We start from the raw sequence: 7,011 nt of genomic DNA, 5'->3' as shown, positions 1-7,011 counted from the left end.
AATTAGGATTGAAGCAATCATCGGGGAAAAAGATCACCTGCACCTGTACAATTTGGAACCTTCCCCAAGATGCTTGAACCAGATATAAAAGAATAAGTAGGGAAATAAGGAATAAATACTGCTAAGTCTGTGGGGCGGGGGGAGATGTACCCCAGTCTATACATATGGCTTCATATGGCCTGTGTAACTTGATACGTTAAGGGGGGGGGGTCGGGAATTAGCTCTCATATCAGAACAAAGGTCAAAAGAAATAGAATTAAATTGGAAACATACAGGTAAGTAGTGTCTTGGGGAAAAAGAGAATTTCCTCTTTGGAAAAAGCTAATAGACCCCACTCTACTTTATCTTGAATACTCACATGTCTGTGCAGGCTACTTCCACCACTGGGGCAGAGGAAATCAATATAACTCAGGGACATCCTTATTCAAGAAAAAAATCCCTAAAAGGAAGTGTATTTTCAGAGGCATTTAGGGAGACCATTAAAAAAGATGAAATGGGGCGCCTGGGTGGCTCAGTGGGTTAAGCCGCTGCCTTCGGCTCAGGTCATGATCTCAGGGTCCTGGGATCGAGTCCCGCATCGGGCTCTCTGCTCGGAAGGGAGCCTGCTTCCTCCTCTCTCTCTGTCTGCCTCTCTGCCTACTTGTGATCTCTGTCAAATAAATAAATAAAATCTTAAAAAAAAATTAAAAAAAAAAAAAAAAGATGAAATGAAGATATTAAGCTATTAATTGCCAGACTGTATGATAATTAACACACACACACAATAATTACCATCATTCAAATAAAAATGCTCAAGATATATAAATGGTATATAAATGTCTGGGAGTTCACAGAGGTTTGAAGAAGATAAAGCGTGCAGAACAACATTTCTGGCAGCTAACGTAAGTAAAGTGACTGAGGTCTCTAATTGCACGAGCCATTAGCGGTTGGGAAATGAGGAGAAATACACTCAAACTGTGGTTCTCAGGCCAGACTCGATATGAGAATTTTTTAGGTTAAAGGGTTAGGTGAAATAATTTCTTAGGTTAAAATCAAAGCTTCGAGAGGGGAGTTGAAGCCACTTAGCCACTGCAGTGCGAATCCTCCCATTCTCCAAACACTGCAGGGGAGTCTGTGCCCCTGTTACTGAGAGGTTCTTTTTCTCTAGCAAGAAAGAATTCAAGGACAGAAGAGTGCGGTGAGGTACACAGCTCAGCTTTGCTCAAAGTGAGAGCACACTCACGGTGGGACAGCAGGCGGGCTGGAGAGGGCACCGTGTGTGTATGCGTGTGCATGTGTGTGTGCTGGGGAGGGGGTGGGGCAGGGTTGTCTTTTTTTGTGCATGCATAGGTCTTGGGACTTAGCAAGGGTGGATCCTAACTGAGGTTGCTTCCAGTACCCAATGGTCTCCTCCTCCTGGTCAGAAGGGGGAGTTTTTGTCCTGGTATTGTCCCTAGTGGGGACAGGTTGTGGGGGGAAGTAGAGGTCAAACCACAACGCAAACGAACTTGCTGGAGCTAAGCCCAGTCACCTTCTGCCCCACAGCAGCTGCTGTTGCACGGTACAGTGAGCCTAGGGCAGGGGCACCTGCACGGCACCCAAAGCGTTACCTCCCTGACTCCCTTCCTGTCTCTCTCAGACGCCTCCACAAAACATGCAGTTAGCAGTGTCACTCCCCTGGAAGGGGTGGCAAAAATGAAGAAAGAAATGAAAGAAAATAACCTACCCGTGTGTGCGTGCGGGAAGAGGCAGAGAGAAAGGGATGACCTGGGAAGATTTACTGGGACTGGACAATGAGCAGAACCTCCCCACACCCCCCGCCACACACATGCTCACACAAGCACATGCACACACACACGCCTGTGCCCCCACACACACCCCTCCACATGTTCCCACTTGTTGTTGTTATTGTCTCTCTTGATTCTTGGGTGTAGTAACCTGGGGCAGAGGTGTGGGGGGACTTTCTGGGAAAAAGGAGATGAGCCCGATTTCCCGGTCTGTTCAGTTTGTACGTATCCATGCACAGTCTCTACTGAGACGCTGAGTTGGAAGTTCCCAGGATGGCTCAGGGCTGATAGGTCATTAAGTCAACAAAGTTCCCTGGGACGGGCGCCCACAGTCTCCTCTGACGCCCAGACTGGCTCAGGTGTGTTTCCTCTTGTCCAACATGCATGGCCACAGCAAGGGTGCAGCACCCACCACAGTAAAATGCTGGATGTTAGAGGCTGCCGACCACCGGTCATCACGTGCCTGTGGCTAAAGTCAGCATGCGAACACCTTCTCACCATCAGGACATCAAAACACGTAACACATATGTTCCCATTTCCAGACTCTGTTTAGAGGGAGCCAAGGCCCTCGACACTAGGCTTACGTCCTTTTTCTTTTTCTTTTTTTCTTTTTTAAGATTTACTTTTTTATTTTAGAAAGAGAGAGTGTGTGTGAGCAGTGGGGAAGGAGCAGAGGGAGAGAGAGCATCTCTAGCAGACTTGCCACTGAGCGCAGAGCCCCACAGGGGCTTAATCCCAGGACCCTGGGATCATGACTCGAGACAAAACCAAGAGTAAGATCCAGACCGACTGTGTTCCCTGGTGCCCCAAAACTTCTGTCTCTCTAGACTGACTACAGCAGGGTTTTTCAGCAGCAGCCTCGTTCTGGGCCCTTTTCATCGTCTCCAAAGTTAGGATCAATGCATCCTAAATTTCTCATGACAGCCACGAATCTAAAACTGTAAATGGAAATTATTACAGTACCTCCTCATACCATTTAATGTGGGGGAAAGAAAAGATACCCAGCCACCAAAGTAGATTATGATTTAAGAACCGAAGTCCTTTATGTGAGTAGGAACGACCCTAAACCCTGTTACACATTTTAGTATAAATTTAGTGGAAAGGCTTAGATTTGCAGAATATTAAATAGATCTTCATAGCCTTGATACTTTAAAAGAACTATTTTGTAGCAGATCTCTCTTTGAGGTTTGTCTGATTTTTTTTTTTCCATGGATAGACTGGAGTCACAGGTTTGAGGGAGATCTTTGTTTCTCTCGGGGGTTAAGATCTTTCTTAACCACAAGGGTTAAGCGCCATTCTCAGTGCTTTATACCATGGATACCACTCACCCTGATCACCTGGTTAAAGGGACACATTGTGGGTGTGTGTCACACACACATACATGTAAATTTGTGTCTACATATATACACATGCATGTATACAGCACTACAAAGGTCTAGACGTGTGTGCTGGATTTCTCCATTGAAAATTTCCTATTTGCCATACTGTCCATGTCCTTGAGGAAAGACTACCTACATATATGATTTGAGTTTTTCTGTAAGGAAAATTTGCCTTTTTCCTCCTACTTATTTATGCATTCATTCATTTACCTCATTTTGGGCTCATGGATGCCTATTGAATTCTTTGGGTTGTAATCTAGCTCATTACTCATTTTGAAAAACACTTTTTTATGTTTGATTTGTCTAAGTTGGAATCTGAATAAAGTATCCTTTGTATTTGATTATACCTAAATCCTTTACAAATATATATAGAAAAACTCCTCTTAAAGTTCAATGGACGTTTTAAGAAATTGAGTAAATTGACCTATAGAAAATCCCTTATGCTATATTTGACTGACTGCTAGCTTATGTTGAACAAGTTCCTCTGTGACCCCAGATTTCCTGCATGCTGGAAATCAATTCTAAAGTCTTGATTAGCTGCAAGAGAATTTATTTTCCAAAACTGTTTCTTGGGTTGTGCGTACTTCCTACTGTGTCATATAGGAAGCTACATGGTGTCTGGAATGCCTCAGCTTTAACAATGTTAACAATGACTGGCAGGTTCACATGATGGCAGTTTCCTCGTTTCTTTTTAAAGATCGTGGGTTTACGGGGCGCCTGGGTGGCTCAGTGGGTTAAGCCTCTGCCTTCAGCTCAGGTCATGATCTCAGGGTCCTGGGATCGAGCCCTGCACTTGGGAGGGGGGTGGTCTCTGCTCAGCAGGGAGCCTGCTTCCCCCTCTTTCTCTGCCTGCCTCTCTGCCTACTTGTGATCTCTATCTGACAAATAAATAAATAAAATCTTTTAAAAAAAAATAGAGATCGAGGGTTTTGGAGGGGAGAAGGATGGGGGAATGGGTGAACCTGGTGGTGGGTATTATGGAGGGCACAGATTGCATACTGAGTGTGATGCATAAACAATGAACCCTGGAACACTGAAAAAAAAAAAGAATTACCAAAAAATAAATAAATAAAGATCGCTGTCAAGCTTTAGTGCTTGATTTTTGCCCTTCACTGCCATTGCCATGATATATCTTTCATTACCACTCATGAAATGGTGGTTTTTCTATTAATCAGTTAAATTCTTTTTAATATAAGAATTACCCCTCATACACTAGCCTAATTTGGTTATCCTGAAATATTTCAATTACCTTGAAATAATTCATATAGGAAAAAGAAGACAAAGGGTTAATCTGTTTCCCTTTAATTATCAAACATCAGAATAATTAATGAGTGCTTAGTTAACTAACTGGTGACCAAGAATCTTGTTTTGTTTCTCCTACTCCTTAAAAAAAATTGGTGCACACTGATTGTTTTAGATACATTCCATGTTTTTAAATCATTTGAAGACATCATATTTTTGAAGCAAAAATTTCCCACCCTTGACCTGTGGGAGTGTCTCAAGTTGGCTCCCTGTTCTCTTCAGCATGACCATGTGTGACCTTCTATGCTTTCTGGCTCAAGAAGACATCCCACAATCATTTACATTCCCTGTCCCTGACCTGGGATCAGCTATTTCTAGAAGGAGGCCTTATTGCTGTTAGTGAAAAATGGTATTTAAAAATGATATCTGGATATTAGAGATGACCATTGCCACTAGACTGGCATGGCTTCTAGACCTTTGCACAGAACCGGGAAACATGCATTTCATTAAAATTGAAGATAGGATGCTGCTATAAACATTCGGGTGCATGTGCCCCTTTGGATCACTACATTTGTATCTTTAGGGTAAATACCCAATAGTGCAATTGCTGGGTCCCCTGGGGATAAAAATATATGTTTATAAAAAATAAAAAGTTTAAAAAAAAAAAAAAAAACACACACAAAAAAAAAAAATTGAAGATAGGATGAACTCACAGTGATATTTACAAATCATATTTGAGATTCCAAAGTGTTTACTTAATATATTTGGTTTTCTATTCACAACCTTTTCTTTTATCCTTAAAATATTGGTGGCAACAACCACGACATAATTATGTATCCTTTATCTTACAATATACTGTAAAATGGACTCAAAATAATCAATTATATCACTCCTTACAGTTTCCTTATGCCCTCATCTCCCAGATTTGAAATACTACACATTATTTTGTCATGAATTCTTCAAAATCTATGTTCATAGATTAAGGAAATATTCTGGATGTGATTTAGAGTGTGAATTTAAGGTTAATGTGGCCTAAGACTGCATTGAGTTGTCCTAGCTCCCATTAAATTTATGAGAAAAAAATAGCCCAGAACTTTTAGTCTACACAAAAGCTATTTCCAAAGTTGTCCATCCATCAGTGGAACCACCGAGTACATGCATCACTGGCCCCAACTTAGGCAGCTTTGAGTTCTGTATCACGGATAAACAACTCACATGTCCAAATTCCCTAGGAGTCAGTAAAAATCTTTAAGAACAAGAACAATATTTTATTCTCGTTTTGAATCCCCAGATCCTAATTCACTGCCGGACATTTATTAGACACTCTATAAATATGTCTTTATGGAACAAAAATAAATCAGGGTACATATTATGATTAAACTCAGTAACTCATATTTATCCCTCCTACATTTATCTTCATGGCTTAATTTTGAATGTTAAATTAATTGCCTTACATCCTTAGGTATTTTTCTAAGTTATTTTTCATCACTAACTTGCTCTGTTTATCATTTGTTCTTCCTTTCACTCTAAAACATTCATATTTTATAATATATACTTAGGGCCCTTTAGACAGCAACCATTGTTTGAGGTCAATGAAACCTCAAACTGAAGGTCACGCTTTCCCAGGGGGCTCATTCAGGAACAGAGAGAGACAGTCAAGAAGCAAACTAACAACAGAAAAGTACTGGTTACCAGTAAGTCCTTGGAGGAAACCAGTTTACCTCGATAAGCTTGTTTCCACATTGATCTAGAACAAGCATTCTCTCTTTAAAAGGAAATGTCTATTTTCACCCATGCCACTGTGGTTTACCTCCTTTCCATCTTTCTGCTGCTCTCTAAGCCTATCATGCCCCTTCCCTTTTTTGGACTTCCACCTGAAACAACTTAGGTGTTGGCCTTGAAAGAGGGAGTTTCAGTTTGATTTCCACCAGAGACGAGCAACGTGACTTCCTGAAAGAGCATGAGCCCATCCGTAAAGCGGGGATCCAGCACCCACTTCTTCTGGAGACGCTGACTCAGCAGGACCCTACTGTATGGACAGCGTCCATCACAACACCTGGCACTCCGTCAGGGCTCCTTAAATGCAGCCCCCTTTCTTCCTTCACCCCTGCATCCAAACCCCAGCCATTCTACAAAGCCCAGAGATTTTAAATCCCTCCTGCTCTTTGGAATCCCTGTCCTAGCCCTCCTCGTCCCCCTTACAGCAGTGGATTCTCCACTCTCCTCTGCTACCATACATTTTTTCTTGTGCTTATGCTTTTGTTTCCCCCACCTATTGTAAGCCTTTTGAAAGCAGATCCTTCCACACCACGATCCTCCTTCTGTTCTCCAAAAACCTGGCACGGTGCTCCAGAGGAAGCGGCTCGTGCTACTACAGAGAGCTGGCCCAGGGACGGGGAAGACCAAGATTTTCTTCCAGCCTCATCTCACTGCTCTGGCAAGTAGGCTGGCTCATTACTCATCAGATGAGGATGCTATGACTTGCCTGCCTTCCCACTTACAAGGTGGCTGTAAGGACACAGTGTAAAAAGTACAAAAGGAAGCATCTGGCCTAACACTTGCCTCCGGGGCTGTATAAAATAATAACGCTAATCTAAATCTAACCTTCAACACGATGTGTTCAG

The 7,011-nt window shown here is 42.3% G+C and overlaps 1 protein-coding gene across 4 annotated transcripts in view; it reads right to left on the bottom strand.

Annotated features, from left to right (window-relative positions):
* The window catches only part of LOC309840423 (uncharacterized protein), a 339,186-nt gene that overhangs the window by 256,917 nt on the left and 75,258 nt on the right, over positions 1-7,011 (bottom strand). The gene's annotated exons all lie outside the window — the stretch shown is intronic.

Source organism: Mustela nivalis (assembly GCF_964662115.1).
Source record: "Mustela nivalis genome assembly, chromosome: 9".
In the NCBI taxonomy this organism is placed as follows: Eukaryota; Metazoa; Chordata; class Mammalia; order Carnivora; family Mustelidae; genus Mustela; species Mustela nivalis.
Note: the sequence above shows the minus strand (reverse complement) of the source record. Positions and strands in the feature narration are given on the sequence as shown.